The sequence below is a fragment of the Chiloscyllium plagiosum genome, unplaced genomic scaffold (assembly GCF_037043375.1).
Source record: "Chiloscyllium plagiosum isolate Xiang-an unplaced genomic scaffold, Cpla_swu_hap1 HiC_scaffold_37, whole genome shotgun sequence".
Lineage (NCBI taxonomy): Eukaryota > Metazoa > Chordata > Chondrichthyes > Orectolobiformes > Hemiscylliidae > Chiloscyllium > Chiloscyllium plagiosum.
In genome coordinates, this window is record NW_028270175.1 from 45,632,303 (window position 1) to 45,649,801 (window position 17,499).

General features: G+C 44.1%; 1 protein-coding gene across 3 annotated transcripts in view; it reads left to right on the forward strand.

Moving 5' to 3' along the window:
• The window catches only part of LOC122540083 (ephrin type-B receptor 2), a 699,339-nt gene that overhangs the window by 642,464 nt on the left and 39,376 nt on the right, over positions 1-17,499 (forward strand). The gene's annotated exons all lie outside the window — the stretch shown is intronic.

Genomic DNA, 17,499 nt, shown 5'->3' on the forward strand with positions numbered 1-17,499 from the left:
GTTTGGCTATTGTCTCTTTGGCTAAGGTTTTGTCAATCAAGTAAACGTCGAGTGAGACCATCGCTTTGTCCTTGTCTATGTTTATGTTCTTGATAATGTCTAGGAATTCCTGTGATGATTGTATGGAGTGTTTGGATTTCATAGATTAGATGTTTGAGATTTTGTCAGTTTATTTGATGGAGTTCCTGGAAGTAGCACAATAGATCTAAGTGATATATCTGTTTGTGTACCTTAGGTATTTCATAAAATTGTGGGGTGTTGGTGCCTTCTGGTTTCATCTTTTGTAGATCTGTCTTGGTTGTCAGTCTGTTTTTGTGTAGGTTCCGTAGCATGTTGTTTATTCTATTAGTTAACTCTGGTGTGGGGCCACACTTCCTCTGTTGGTAACTATCAGAATCTGTAAGTCTCTGGCTTTCTCTGACTTCTATATGTAACATGTAATCATTTTTTCATGGTTACTTTCATTCTGCCTTGATCAGCTGGCACTATGATTTTGTTTTTTTTTTCCTTTTTGAGTGTTCTTAGGATTCTCTCTGCTTTGTATAAAGGTTGTTCGTTTGTGTTTTCTTCGTCAGTAAGGGTATAATGGTTTGTCTGACTGTTTGCTGTGTCTCTTCGGTTAGGAGAGAGAAGCCCTTAAAGTGTACAGAAGAGCCACACACACGGACCATATCCTGAATTATAACAGCAATCACCGAACCACACACACAAGAAGCTGCATTAGGACCCTGTTTGAAAGGGCTACAACACACAGTACAGCAGTACTTCACAAGAGGGTCCACAGCACGGAGGATGTCAGTCAGAAAGGGGACGAAACGTCTGCAAACCAACTTTGCAGCTCGGCAAACATACCCACAACAACTGCAAAAGCCACCCGATCTACAAATCTTTACACAAACCTTGAACTCCCATAATATAAGCTGGGCATGAAAATCCAACAAATGTTCATTATGACTCAACATTATGTATGTACATAATATTTCTCAGGCATATGAATGTCTGGTCTAATATCACCCTATTAATTTACAACGGAAAGGCGTGAATCCAGTACCAGAGTCACAGAGCTATGCAGCATGGAAACAGACCCTTTGGTCCAACGTGTTCATATCAACCAGATATCCCAAATTAATCTAGTTCCATTTGCCAGCCTTTGGCCCATATCCCTCTAAACTCTTCCAATCATAAACCCATCCAGATGTGTTTTAAATGTTGTATTTGTACCTGCCTCCACCACTTCCACTGACAGCTCAATTCATACATGCAACACCCTCTGTATGAAAACGTTGCCCCTTGGGCCATTCTTAAATTTGTCCCCTCTCACCCTGAACCTATGTCCTCTAGTTTTGGACTCCTTCATCCTCGGGAAAACACCTTGGCTATTCACCCTATCCCTACCGCTCATGATATTATAAACTTCTATCAGGCCACCCCTCAGCCTCTGACACACCAGGGAAAACAGCCACAGCTTATTCAGCCTCCTGCTATAGCTTAAACTCTCCAACTCTGGCAACATCCTTGTAAATATTTTCTGAACCTTTCAAATTTGACAACATCCTTCCTATAGCAGGGAGACCAAACTGCACGCAGTATTCCTAAAGTGGCCATATCAATGTCCTGTACAGTTGCAACATGATTTACCAACTCCAATACTCAATGCTCTTACCAATAAAGGAAAGCATGCCAAACATCATCTTCACTATCCTGTCTACTTGTTACCCTACTTTCAAGGAACTATGAATCTGCACTCCAAGGTCTCTTTGCTTAACACTCCCGAGGACCTTATCATTAAATGTATAAATCCTGCTCTGATTTCCCTTTCTAAAATGCATTTATCTAAATTTAACTCTATCTGCCAGTCCTTGGCCATTGGCCCATCTGATCAAGTTCCTTTTGTACGCTGCGGTACTTCTTCGCTGTCCACTAAATGTCCAATTTTGGTTTCATTAGCAAACTTACAGACCATACCTCCCATATTCACATCCAAATAATGTATATAAATGACAAAAAGTAGTGAACCCAGCACCGATCCATGTAGAACATCACCGGTCACAGGCCTCCAGTCTGAAAAGTAACCCTCCACCAACACTCTCTGCCTTCTACCTTCAAGCGTGTTCTATCCAAATGGCTAGTTCTCCCTGTATAACATTTGATCTAATTTTGCTAAGCAGTCTACCATGAAAAATGCCTTACTGAAGTCCATACAGATCATGTCCACTACACTGCCTTCATCAATCCTCTTTGTTACTTCAAAACCCTCAATCAAGTTTGTGAGGCATGATTTCCTACGCCCAAAAGCCATGTTTACTATCCATAATCAATCTTTGCCTTTCCAAATACATGGAAATCCTGTACTTCAGGATTGCCTCCAAAAACCTGCTCACCAGTGTCAGGCTCACTGGTCTACAGTTCCATAGCCTCTTCCAAACACCTTTCTTAAATTGTGGCAACATATTAGTCTACGTCCAGTCCTCCAGCACCACACTTGTAGTTATTGATGATACAAGTGTTTCAGCAAGGGGCCGGACGATCAATTACTTAGCTTCCCACAAGGTTCGAGGGTACATCTGATCTGGTCCTGGGAATTTATTCATCTTTCTGCATTTCAAGGTGTCCAGGACCACCATCTCTGCAATAGGGACATTTTTCTAGATATCGCTATTTATTTCCCCCGCATTCTGTATCTTCCATATCCTTCTCAACAGTAAACACTAATGAGCAGTGCCTGTTTAGTATTTCCCCATGTCCTGCGGTTCCACACTTAGGAAACCTTGCTGATCTTTAAGGGGCCCTATTCTCTCCCTTGTTACTCTTTTGTCCTTAATGTATTTGTAACATCCCTTTGAATTTTCCTTACTCTATTTGCCAAAGCTATCTCGCATTCAATTTTTGCCATCCTGATATCTGTCAAGTATATTCCTACTGCCTTTATACTTTTTTAGGGATTCACTCAATACTGCTGTCTGTACTTCCGACATATGCTTCCTTCTTTTTCTTGACCAAAATCTCAATTTCTCTCATCGTCCAGCATTCCCTATACCTACCAGTCTTGTCCTTCATTTTAACAGGGACATATTGTCTCTGGACTCTTGTTATCTCATTTTTAAAGACTTCCCATTGTCCTGCAAACATCCGCCCCCAATCAACTTTTGAAAGTTCTTGCCTAATGCTGTCAAAATTTGCCTTCAGTCCAATTTAGAACTTTAACTTTTAGATCTAGTCACTTTTCCATCACTACTTTAAAACAATTAGGATTATGGGCACTGCCTCCAAAGTGCTCCCCCACTGATACCTCAGTCATCTGCCCTGCCTTATTTCTCAAGAGTAGGTCAAGTTTGGCACTTTCAGTAATACACATACTGAATCAGAAAATGTTCATGTATACACTTAACAAATTCCTTTCTATCCAAGCCCTAAACACTATGGTAGTCCCAATCTATGTTTGGAAAATTGAAATCCACTGCCATAACCACCCTATTATTATTGTAGAAAACTGAGATCTCTTTACAAATTTGTTTCTCAATTTCCACTTGACTATTGTGGGTTGGATGGGTGGAGACTACAGTGCAAGGAGAAAGTGAGGACTGCAGATGCTAGAGAGTCAGAGTTGAAAAGCATAGCACTGGAGAAAGCACAGCAGGTCTGGCAGCATCAGAGGAGCAGGAGAGTCAACGTTTCAGGCATTAGCCCTTCATCGGGAATGTGGGGGAGGAAGGAGCTGAGAGATAAATAGCGGGGAACAGGTTGGACTGGGGTATGATAGTTGGGATGGCGATAGATGGATACAGGTACAAAGTGATTGTGATAGGTTGTTGTGGAGTGGAACAGATAGATGAAAAGAAAGATGGACAAGTCAAGAGGGTGGTGCTGAGTTGGAGGGTTGGATATGGGGTGAGGTGGGGTGATGGGGAGATTTGGAAATTAGAACATAGAACAATACAGCGCAGAACAGGTCCTTCGGCCCTCGATGTCGCGCAGCTCGTTCCCCTACACTATCCCATCATCATCCATGTGCTTATCTAAGGATTGTTTAAATCTCCCTAAAGTGGCTGAGTTGACTACATTGGCAAGCAGGGCATACCACGACCTTACCACTCTCTGAGTAAAGAACCTGCCTTTGACATCTGCCTTAAATCTATCACCCTCAATTTGTAGTTATGCCCCCTCTGACAAGCTGACGTCATCATCCTAGGAAAAAGGCTTTCACTGTCTACCCTATCTAATCCTCTGATCATCTTGTATGCCTCCATCAAATCCCCTCTTAGCTTTCTTCTTTTCAATGAGAACAGACCCAAGTCTCTCAGTCTTTTCTCATAAGACCTTCCCTCCAGACCAGGCAACATCCTGGTAAATCTCCTCTGCACCTTTTCCAATGCTTCCACATCCTCCCTGAAATATGGCGACCAGAACTGTACACAATATTCCAAGTGTGATCGCACCAGCGTTTTGCATAGTTGCAGCATGATATTGCGGTTCCGGAACTCAATCCCTCTAGTGTACAGCACAGAACAGGCCCTTCGGCCCACGATGTTGTGCTGAACTTCTAACCTAGATTAAGTACCCATCCATGTACCTATCCAAATGCCGCTTAAAGGTCGCCAATGATTCCGACTCTACCACTCCCACGGGCAGCGCATTCCATGCCCCCACCACTCTCTGGGTAAAGAACCCACCCCTGACATCTCCCCTATACCTTCCACCCTTCACCTTAAATTTATGTCCCCTTGTAACACTCTGTTGTACCCAGGGAAAAAGTTTCTGACTGTCTACTCTATCTATTCCTCTGATCATCTTATAAACCTCTATCAAGTCACCCCTCATCCTTCGCCGTTCCAACGAGAAAAGGCCGAGAACTCTCAACCTATCCTCGTACGACTTCCTCTTCATTCCAGGCAACATCCTGGTAAATCTTCTCTGCACCCTCTCCAAAGCTTCCACATCTTTCCTAAAGTGAGGCGACCAGAACTGCACACAGTACTCCAACTGTGGCCTAACCAAAGTCCTGTACAGCTGCAACATCACTTCACGACTATTGAATTCAATCCCTCTGCTAATGAACGATAATACTCCATAGGCCTTCTTACAAACTCTATCCACCTGAGTGGCAACCTTCAAAGATCTATGTACATAGACCCCAAGATCCCTCTGTTCCTCCACCTGACTAAGAACCCTACCATTAACCCTGTATTCCGCATTCTTATTTGTTCTTCCAAAATGGACAACCTCACACATGGCAGGGTTGAACTCCATCTGCCACTCCTCAGCCCAGCTCTGCATCATATCTAAGTCCCTCTGCAGCCGACAACAGCCCTCCTCACTGTCCACAACTCCACCTATCTTCGTATCATCTGCAAATTTACTGACCCACCCTTCGACTCCCTCATCTAAGTCATTAATAAAAATTACAAACAGCAGAGGACCCACAACTGATCCCTGCAGAACTCCACTTGTAACTGGGCTCCAGGCTGAATATTTACCATCTACCACCACTCTCTGCCTTCGACCGGTTAGCCAGTTTTCTATCCAATTGGCCAAATTTCCCTCTATCCCATGCCTCCTGACTTTCCGCATAAGCCTACCATGGGGAACCTTATCAAATGCCTTACTAAAATCCATGTACACTACATCCACTGCTGTACCCTCATCCACATGCTTGGTCACCTCCTCGAAGAATTCAATAAGACTTGTAAGGCAAGACCTACCCTTCACAAATCCGTGCTGGCTGTCCCTAATCAAGCAGTGTCTTTCCAGATACTCATAAATCCTATCCCTCAGTACCCTTTCCATTACTTTGCCTACCACATAAGTAAGACTAACAGGCCTGTAATTCCCGGGGTTATCCCTATTCCCTTTTTTGAACAGGGGCACAACATTCGCTACTCTCCAGTCCCCTGGTACCACCCCCATTGCCAGTGAAGACGAGAAGATCATTGCCAACGGTACTGTTCTGTAACTCTCCATCACTTCATCTGAACCATCTTGCCTCATCAACACATAAGCTTCCTTCTTCTGCTTAACAAGAGATGTAATTTCTGTAGTAAACCACGGTTCCCTTACCTTATCATTTCCTCCCTGCCTCACAGGGACATACCTATCAATGACACACAATCTCTGTTCCTTTAACCAGCTCCACATTTCCATTGTCTGCATCCCCTGCATTTTGCTACCCCATTCTATGCATCCTAATTCTTGCCTATTCGCATTAAAATTGCCCTTGCCCCAATGATAACTCTTGACCTGTGGCATGTACCTATCCCTTTCCATCACTAAACTAAACATAACTGAATTATAGTCACTCTCTCCAAAGTGCTCACCTACAACTAAATCAAACACCTGGTCTGGTTCATTACCAAGCACCAGATCCAGTGTGGCCTCCCCTCTTGTCGGCCCTTCGACATACTATGTCAGGAAACCCTCCTGTACACATTGGACAAAAACTGATCCATCCGATGTACTAGAGTTATAGCATTTCCAATCAATGTTGGGGAAGTTAAAATCCCCCATAATGACCACCCTGTTCCTTTCACTCCTACACAGAATCATTTTACCAATCCTCTCCTCCACCTCCCTAGAACTCTGCAGAGGCCTATAAAAAAACTCCAAGCTGTGTGACCTCTCATCTGTTTCTAACCTCAGCCCACACTACCTCGATAGACGAGTCCTTGTCAAAAGTTCTTTCAGCCACTGTTATACTATCCTTGACTAACAAGGCCTCACCTCCCCCTCTTTTACCGCCTTGCCTGTTCTTAATGAAAGATCTAAACCCTGGAACCTGCAACATCCATTCCTCACCCTGCTCTATCTGTGTCTCTGAAATGGCCGTAAAATTGAAATCCCAGGTACCTATCCATGCTGCAAGCTCACCTACCTTATTTCAGATACTTCTGGCGTTGAAGTAGACACACTTCAGCTTACTGTCTGCCAGCACATTCCTGTGACTCTGAAATCCTGTCCCTGTCCTCTCTACTCTCATCCTCCTGTGCACTGCAACTACACCTCAAGTTCCCATCCCCCTGCTGAGCTAGTTTAAACCCACCCAAATAGCACCAGCAAATTTCCTGTTTGTACAGGTCCCACCTTCCCCAGAATGAGCCCCAATTATCCAAGTACCTGAAACCCTCCTTCCTGCAACATTTTTGCAGCCACGTGTTCAGCTGATATCTCTCCCTATTCCTTGCCTCGCTATCACGTGGCATGGGTAACAAACCAGAGATAACAACTGTTTGTTCTAGCTCTCAGCTTCCACCCTAGCTCCCTGAAGTTGTTCCTTACATCCCTGTCCCTCTTTCTACCTATATTGTTGGTACCTACATGGACCATGACTTGAGACTGGTCACCCTCTCCCTTCAGGACCCCAAAGATACGATCTGAGACATCATGTACCCTGGCACCTGGGAGGCAACACATCAATTGTGAGTCTCGTTCGTTCCCAAAAAACCTTCTATCTGACCCTCTAACTATTGAGTCCCTAATGGCTAACACTCTCCTCCTTTCCCTCCTTCTCTTCTGTGCAACAGGGACAGGCTCTGTGCCAGACACCTGGGCCTCACTGCATACCCCTTGTAAGTCATCCCCCCTCAACAGTATCCAAAACAGTATACATGTTTTTCATGGCAAATTGGCAAAGTCAATGTTGATGCCATGTGAGTTTAGGGTCCTGGCTGGAGGATGAGGTGTTCTTCCTCCAATTGGCGGGTGGCTTTGATTTGGTTGTAGAGGAGCGCCAGGATTTGCATGTCCTTGGGAGAATGGGAGGGGGAGTTGAAGTAGTTGGCCACAGGGTGATAGGGTTGATTGGTACGTGCCGAACAGAGATGTTTCCTCAACCACTCTGCGAGTTGACACTCAGTCTCTGAGAGCAACTGATACAGTTAATGTGATAGGAGAATATTCAGGAAAATCTCTGCTGGATTTGAAATGATTCTTTAGGACCTTATATGGAGGTGAGGTGGGTAGGTTTTGCACTGATTGCGACGGCAGGGGAAGGGGCCAGGTGTGGAGGATGGATTAAGGGGAGTAATGGCGGGAATGGTCTCTTGGAATGCAGATGGGGATGGGGAGGGAAATATATTTTTGGTAGTGGAGTCTGACTGTAGGTGCAAAAATGGCAGAGGATAATGCACAGTATCTGGAGATTTCTGGGGTAGAATGTGAGGATCGAGGTGGGGATTTGATCCTTGCTGGTGTGGGAATGGTGTGTTCAAGGGCAGAGGTGTGGGAAGTGAAGGAGATGCGATGGAGGGCATTGTTGATCACATGAGAGGGAAAGTTGTGGTGTTTGAAGTAGGAGGATGTCTGGGATTTCCTGGAGTAGACTTGCTCCTCTTGGGAGCAGGTATGACTGAGGTAGAGGAATTGGAAGTAAGGGATCATGTTTTTACAGGTTGGGGATGGGTGGTGGTGGTGGTGGTGGATGGAAGGAGGTGTAGCTAAGGTAGCTGTGGGAGTTATTGGGTTTGAATCAGTATTGAGTTGGTCACCAGAGACAAGACTGAGAGGCCCAGGAAGGGGAGGGTGATGTCAGAGATGGTCCATGTGAACTTGAGGTCAGGTGGAAGTGTTGGTGAAGTTGATGAACATGATCCCTTACTCCCAATTCCTCTGCCCCCACCATATCTGCTCACAGGAGGAGCAATCCACTCCAGATGTCACCCTGTTTCAAGGATTGCGACTGCCCCTCCCACGTGATCAACAATGCCCTGCACATCCCGCACCTCTGTCTTCGTATCCCACCACAAACCGCAAAAATGATAGAACCCCCCTCCCCAGTCCTCACATTCCAGCCCATGAATCTCCAGATACAGTGCATTATTCTCCACCATTTTTGCCACCTACAATCAGACCCCACCACATGAAGTATATTTCCCTCCCCACCCCTACCTACATTTCACAGAGACCATTCCCTCCATGACTCCCTCGTTAGGTCCATGCTCCCCACCAACCCACCCTCCACTCCTGGCACCTTCCCTTGTCACCACACGAGGTGTAAAACCTGTACCCACACCTCCCCCCACACCTCCATCCAAGGCCCTAAAGGATCATTTCAAATCCAGCAGAGATACTCCTGCACATCCACCCACTTCAATTACTGCATCAGTTGCTCTCGATGTGGTCTCCTCTATGTCGGGGAGACCGAGTGCCAACTTGCAGAGCAGTTCACGGAACACCTCTGATACACACACCAACCAACCCCACCATCCTGTGGCTAACCACGTCAACTCCCCCTCCCACTCCCTTAAGGCCATGAGGCTAGCTCCTGGGCTGCCACCGCCAAATCAAAGCCACCCGCCAATTGGAGGAAGAACGTCTCATCTTCCACATCGGGACTCTACAATCACACGCATTAACATTGGCTTTACCAGTTTCTAAATCTCCCCACCTCCCACCTCACCCCAGATCCAATCCTCCAACTTCGCACCGCCCTCTTGACCCGACCTACCTGTCCATCTTCCTTTCCACCAATCCGCTCTACCCTGCCCACTGACCTATCACATCACTTCCTACCTGCATCTACTTATCGCCATCCAAACTCTCATACCCCCATCCCCACCCCCTTACCACTCCACTTTCCTGATGAAGGGCTTATGCCAAATGTTGATTCTCCTTTACCTCAGATGCTGCCTGACCTGCTGTGCTTTTTCCAGTGCCACGCTTTTCAGGTCTGGAGTACAATCCCCTTTCTTATTTCTCAGTTCCACCCAAATAACTTCCGTGTGCATATTCCCAGGAATATCCTCCCTAATTTCAGCTGTAATGTCATCCCTTATCAAAAACACCATTCCCCTCCTCTCTGGCCCCCCACAAACCACCCCCCCACCCTTCCTATCACATCTATATCCTGGAACATTAAGCTGTCCGTCCTGTCCATCCCTGAGCCACGTTTCTGTAATCACTATAATAGCTCAGTCTCATTGTCAATGTTTCCAGAGTTTGTTAGTCTTACCTGTTAGGCCCCTTGCATTGAAAGAGTTGAATTTATCAGTCCTACCTCGTTCTCTGCTTCGTTCCTGCTTGCCCTTACAGTTAGACTCGCTCCTTTTCCCAACTGTACCAGTCTCAGACATATCTCTTTTTTCAATGTCTCCCTGGGTTCAACCCCACGCCCTTACTAGTTTAAATCCTCCCGAGCAGCTTGAGTAAATCTCCCCACCAGCACATTAGTCTCCTTCTAATTCAGGTGCAATCCATCCTTCGCATACAGGTTACTTCTACCCTAATAGAGATTCCAATGATCCAAATTGTGAATCCTTCTCCCCTTCAGAAGCTCCTCAGCCACACAGTCATCTACTCTATCCTTCTATTCCTACACTCACTAACTCATGGCATTAATAGTAATCCAAATATTTCTAACCTTAAGGACCTTTTTTTTAAAATTCCTGCCAACTTCCTATGCTTTGTCCTCAGAACCTCATCCTTTTCTCTTCTTGTGTCCTCAGTCCCAATGTTTACAACAACCTCCTGCTGTTCCCATTCCCCATTGAGAATATTCTCACCCTCTCCAGGATATCCTTGATTCGACACCAAGGAGACAACACATTATTTTGTTGGGTCAGCCACAGAAATGTTTGTCTGTGCCTCTGACTAGAGAGTCCCCTATCATAATCGATCACTTGGAACCTGTCATAACCCTTTTACAGTAAAGCCAGTCTCGGTACCAGAAACCTGGCTATCCATACTACATTCCCCTGAGATTGCATCACCTACATTTTCCAAAACAGCATATTTGTTTGAGATGGGGCTACATAAAGGAGACTGCTGCACTACCTGCATCACTCCTCTACATTTCCTGGAAGTAACCCATCTACCTGACTGTATTTGTGGTTTTTATCCTTTCATGCATCACACCTGTAGATTTTTCATTGTCTCTAACTGCCACTGCAACTGATCCTTGCAATTGTAGAATTCATAAACAAACATATTTCCTGCAGACATAATCATTAGTATCATGATCCTTAATCTTCCACATCCAACAGGAAGAGCACATCACTTTACAAAAGGCCATTTTCGAACTTTAACAATCTACAAACTTAGAAAAATAGCGCAGTCTTAGTGATCTAAAACATTGCTTCAGGCTACCTTAGTACCTATGTTTTATATTTTTAAAGTTTGATCAAGATACACATCTTAGTAAAAAAAACATATAATTAAAAAAGAACCCATTCTAGACACTAATATGTAGATTTGCATAAAAAACCAGTAAGAACGTATCTTTAGGTTAGCCACTTGTTGCCCAGGTTTCTCCAGGGTTAGCTGTGAATTTCACTGTTTGTTTATTTTTCTTAGACAACTCCAATGTCCAGAGATATTTGAAATCAAACAGCAGAGGCAGTCAGCTATGCAGGTTAACTGGGTCAGACAGCTGTGCAGGTTTCTTTCTCATTTGATTCACTTCCCACATGTTTTATCTCTCTTCCTCCTTTTAAAGTGTCATTGTTTGATCTCTTTATTTTCCCCCAATGTTCCAAAACAAAGAAAAAGCTGAAAATGTTCCTAGAATTTGACAAAATTAGCTCCAACACAAAAATAGTTCAAAAAAGGAGCGGCTCTTACAGCCATAATTTTTTCCCATCCTCCATCTTGGATTACCCAGAACCTTAAGAACAAACAGAGAAAGTACAGCACAGAAACGGGTCCTTCAGCCCACTGAGCACATACTGGCATATGACACCTTTCTAAACTAAAAACCTTTTTGCCTCAACACAGTCTGTAACCCTCTCTTCTCTGCCTATTCATGTCAGTAACGATGCCTCTTGAGTATTGCTATTGCATCTGCTGCTACATCTCTGGAGGCAATGTCTTCCAGGTACTTGCCACCCTTTATGTAAAAGAAAGCTTGCCTATCACATCTTTTATTTTGCACCCTTTTACCTTAAGCTGATGCCCCTTATTAATTGCCATTTCTACCCTGGAAAGAGTCCCTGATGAACCATACTATCCATAATTCTCATAATTTGTAAAATTCTATCAGGTTGCCCCTTAGCCTCTGACGTTCAAGTGAAATCAAACCAAATGTGTTCAAAGTCTCGTCATAGCTAATAACCTCCAAACTGGACAACATTCTGGTAAACCTTTTCTGTACCCTGTCCAAAGCTTCCACAACCTTCTGGTAGTTTGGCGATCAGAACTGTACATAATATTCCAAATGTGGCCTAACTAAAGGTCTATACAGCTGTAACACAACTTGCCAAGTTTTAAACTCTATGCCCTAACCAATGAAGGCAAGCATGCCATATGCCTTGTTGACCACCTTATCCACTTGTATTGCCATTTTCAGGGCACTGTAGACCTAGATATCTCCGTACATTAATGCTCCTAAAGGTTCTGCCGTTTACTGTATACTTACCCTGTGCATTAGTCCTTCCAAAATGCATTACCTTGCATTTGTCCATATTCAATTCCATCTGTCAATTCTCAGCCCATGTCTGCAGCCTGTGTATGTTGTGCAGTGTCCTCTGGAAATCCTTCTCACTATCTGCGACTCCCCCACATTTGTGTCATTTTCAAACCACCTAATTCTCCTCCAAATCATTTCTACAGATTACAGAGAAATTTGTTAGTGTTCTTTGATGAAGTGACGAGGAAGGTTGATGAGTGCAGAGCAGTAGATAGTAAGGCCTTTGATGAGGTTCCACATGGTGGGCTGCTCTGGAAGATCACATAGAATTCAAAGGGAGCTGGCAAATTGGATACACAATTGGCTTGATGATAGGAAGCAGAGGGTAATAGTGGAAGGATGCTTGTTGGACAGGAGGCCAGTGACTAGTGGAGTGCTATCGAGGGTTGGTGCTGGTACTTTTGCTGTTTATTATCTGTATCAATGATTTGGGTCAGAATGTACAAGGCATTATTAGTAAGTTTGCAGATGACACAAAAATAGGTGGCATCGTGGACAGGGAGGAGGATTTATCAGAAATTGCACCAGGACTTCAATCAGATGGGGAAGTGGGCTGACAAATGGCAAATGGAGTTTAGTATAGATAAGTGAGAGGTCTTGCATTTTGAAAGCCAAATCAGGGCAGAAGTTTCATGCTGAATGGTAGGCCCTTAAGGAGTGTAATGGAACAGAGGGCCCTTGGAGTTCAGGTACACAGTTCTCTGAAAGTGGAGTCACAGGTAGACAGGACAGTGAAAAAGGCTTCTGACACACTGGCCTTTATGTCAGGGCATTGAGTATATAAGTTGGGAAGTTATATTGCAGTTGTACAGGACATTGGTGAAGCTGCACTTGGAGTTTTATATTGCTATAGGAAGAATGTTACTAAACTGGAAAGAACGCAGAAGAAATTTACAAGGATGTTGCCAGAACTTAATGGTCTGCATTACTGGGAAAGGTTAAACAAGTTAGGACATTTTTCTTCAGAATGTAGGAGACTGAGGGGGCATGTTACGGAAGTGTAAAAGTTAATGAGAGGCTTGGATAGGGTGAACGCACTCAGTCTTTTTCCCAGAGTTGGAAAATCAAAGACTAGAGAGGATTAGTTTAAGGTTAGAGGGGAAAGAATAAAAGGGAACCTGAAAGGCACCATTTTTAAACAAAGGGTGGTATGCATATGGAATGAGCTGCCAGTGGATGCGGTTGAGGTGGGTATACTAACAACATTTAAAAGACATTTAGATAAATACATGTTAAGGAAATGTTGAGAAGGATATGGACCGAGTGCAGGGAAATGACATTAGCGTAGATGAACATTTTGGTCAAGCATGGACCAGTTTAGGGCAAAGGGCCTGTTTCCGTGCTGTAGGAAGCTATGACTCGATAGCAGAGTTCCCAGAACTGATCCCTGCGGAACACCAACAGTTATAGATCTCCACTCAGAAAACACCCTTTGACTGCTATTCTCTGTCTTCCATGACTAAGGACCAGAGAGATCTTACCAGGTCACCGCAGATCTCATATGACTTTACCTTCTGTATCAACCTGCGAAGAGGGACCTTATCAAAAGCCTCGCTAAAGCCCATGTAGACAGTATCCCATATCAATCATTTTTGTCACTTCCTCAAAAAACTCAATCAAATTTGAGAGACATGACTTCCCTGGGACGAAACCATGCTGTCTGTCAATAATAAGTCCATATTTGTCCAAAAGTAAGCAAATCCTATTCATAAGAATCTACTTCAATAAGTTCCCTGCCACTTTTGTAAGGCTCACTGTAATTTCCTGGATTGTCCTTATTGCCCTTCTGAAACAAAGGAATGACATTGGCTCATCTCCAATGCGCTGGACCTCTCCTGTGACTGAAGAGGTTTCAAAGGTTTTGTACAAGAGCCCAACAATTTCCTCCTCGTCTCCCTCAGTAATCTGGGTTAGATGTAATCAGGCCCTGGGGACTTGATGTTTTTTTAAAACACTGAATGCCACCTCCTTTTTTATTTTGACAGACCCGAGAATATCAACATACCCTTCTCTGGGCTCACCATCTACTATGTCTTTCTCCTTTGTGAAGACCAATGCAAAGTATTTGTTAAGAACGACTCTCCACTTCTGCCAGTTCCATACATAAATCACCTTTATTCTTAAGTGGACCTACCTGTTCCCTCTTGTTGCTTATATATGTATAGAATGTTTTGGGATTTTCCTTATTCCTGTTTGCCAAGGACATTTCAGAAACCCTTTTGACTCTCCTATCTCCTTGTTTAAGGTCTTTCCTGCTTTCTTTATAATTTTCAAGTGCTTTGGCTGTCTTCGGTTTCTTAAACCTTATGCATTCTTCCTTTTATCTTTCACAATTTTTCTTGTCATCCAGGGTTCCCAAATCTTGTCATTTTTTTCCTCCATTTTGACAGGAACATGCTGGTCCTGACCTCAAATCAAGTGGCCTTTAAAAGATGCCTGGATGATTGATGTGGATTTTCCCCCATATTGTCACCCCAATCACCATTCTCCAGTTTCTGCCTAATATTACTGCAGTCAGCTTTTCCCAGTATTGTACTTTAACCCGAGGAGTACAGTTATCATAATGAAAGAATAAAGAACAAAGAAAATTGCAGCACAGGAACAAGCCCTCTGGCCCTCCAAGCCTGCACCGATCTAAACGCTCTATCTAAATCTGTCTCCTATTTTCTAAGGTCTGTATCCCTCAGCTCCCTGCCCATTCATTTATCTGTCTAGATATATCTTAAATGACACTATCATGCCCGTCTCTACCAACTCCGCTGGCAGTGCATTCCAGGAACCCACCACCCTCAGCGTAAGGAACGTTCAGTGCACATCTCCCCTAAACGTTTCCCCTCCTACTTTAAACTCATGACCCCTAGTAATTGAGTCCTCCACTCTGGGAAAATGCTTCTTTCTATGTACCTTGTTTATATCTAAAATGATTTTGTAGACCACAATCAGGCCCCCCCTCAACCTCCATCGTTCTCATAAAAATAATCCTAATCTCTTCATAGCTAGCACCCTCTCCAAAGTATCCACATCCTTTTGGTAATATGGCGACCAGAACTGTATGCAGTATTCCAAATGTAGCTGAACCAAAGACCTATACAACTGTAACATGATCTGCCAACTCTTGTGCGCAATACCCCGTCCGATGAAGGAAAGCATGTTGTATGCCTTCTCGACCATTTTATTGACCTGTATTGCCACCTTCATGGTATAATGCACCTGAACACCCAGATCTCTCTGTACGTCAATTTTTCCCAGGACTTTTCCAAATACTGTATAGTTCGCTCTTGAATTGGATCTTTCAAAATGCATCACCTCACATTTTCCCAGATTCAACTCCATCTGCCATTTCTCTGCCCAACTCTCCAATCTACCTAAATTCTGCGGTATTCTCTGACAGTCCCTTTCACCATTTGCTACTCCACCAATCTTGGTATCATCCGTAAACTTGCTAATCAGATCACCTTCACCTTCCTCCAGATCACTTATGTATATCACAAATAACAGTGGTTCCAACACGGATCCCTGTGGAACACAACTGTTAACAGGTCTCCAATGTGTGACCCTGGACCCCATGCAACTTCACTTTCTCTGTCAGTCTACCATGAGGAATCTTATCAAACACCTTACTGAAATCCATGTATATGACATCTACAGTCTTTCCCTCATTAATCAACTTTGTCACTTCCTCAAAGAATTCTATTAAGTTTGTAAGATATGACATTCTCTGCACAAAATCATGCTTCCCATTATTGATAAGCCCATTTTCTTCCAAATGGGAATAGATCCTATCCCTCAGTGTCTTCTCCAGTAGCTTCCCTACCATTGATGTCAGGCTCTCTGATCTATAATTACCTGGATCTATAATTTCCTGGATTATCCCTGCTCCCGTTCTTGAACAAGGGTACAACATTAGCAATTCTCCAGTTTATTACGCGACCTCACTCATGTTCAAGGATACTGCAAAGATATCTGTTAAGGCCCCAGCCATTTCCTCCCTCGCTTCCCTCAATAACCTGGGAGAGATCCCATCCAGACCTGTGGACTTGTCCACATAATGCCTTTTAGAATATCCAACACTTCCTCCTTCCTTATGCTGACATGACCTAGAGTAATTAAACATCTATCCCTAGCCTCAACATCCAACGTGTTCCTCACCTCGGTGAATACCGATGCAAAGTACTCGTTAAGAATCTCACCCATTTTCTCTGACTCCACACATAGCACTCCTCCTTTGTCTTTGAGTGGGCCATCCCTTTCCCTAATTACCCTCTTGTTCCTTATATATGAATAAAAGGCTTTGGGAATTTCATTAACCCTGTTTGCTAATGATATTTCATGACTCCTTTTAGACCTCTATCAAATGTGGATTTACCTTCAAACAGCTGCTACCAATCTACATTCCCCGGCTCCTGCCAAAGTTAGCAATAGTCAGACTTGCCACAATTTAGCACTCTTCCATTAGGACCACTCACATCTTTGTCCATGGACAAAAAATTGTGACCACTATTCCCACTACTGAAACTTCAACCACCTAGTCGGGACTCATTCACCAACACCATGTCTAGTATGGCCCCTTCCAGAGTTGGACTGTTTACAGACTGCTCTACAAAACCGTCCTGGATGTTCCTAACAAATTCTGCTCCATCTAATCCTCTAACACGAAGTGAATCCCAGTCAATGTTGAGAAAACCCTGACCCATGCACCAGGGAGGCAACATACCATTCGGGAGCCTTATTTTTAACCACAGAACCGCCAATCTAATCCTCTTACAATTGAATCACTATGACGATAAACCTTCCACTCTTTTTCCTGCCCTTCTGTACAGCATAGCCAGCCATGGTACCATGAACCTGGCTACTGCCACCTTCCCCTGGTGAGCCATCTGTCCCAATAGTATCCAGGACGGTATACCTGTTTTGGAGGGAGATGACAAGGGACACCTGCACTGCTTTCTCCCTTTCTGCCTCAGCAATCCTAATTGTGGGTGGCACGGTGGTTAGCACTGCTGCCTCACAGCGCCAGAGACCCGGGTTCAATTCCCGCCTCAGGCGACTGACTGTGTGAAGTTTGCACATTCTCCCTGTGTCTGCGTGGGTTTCCTCCGGGTGCTCTG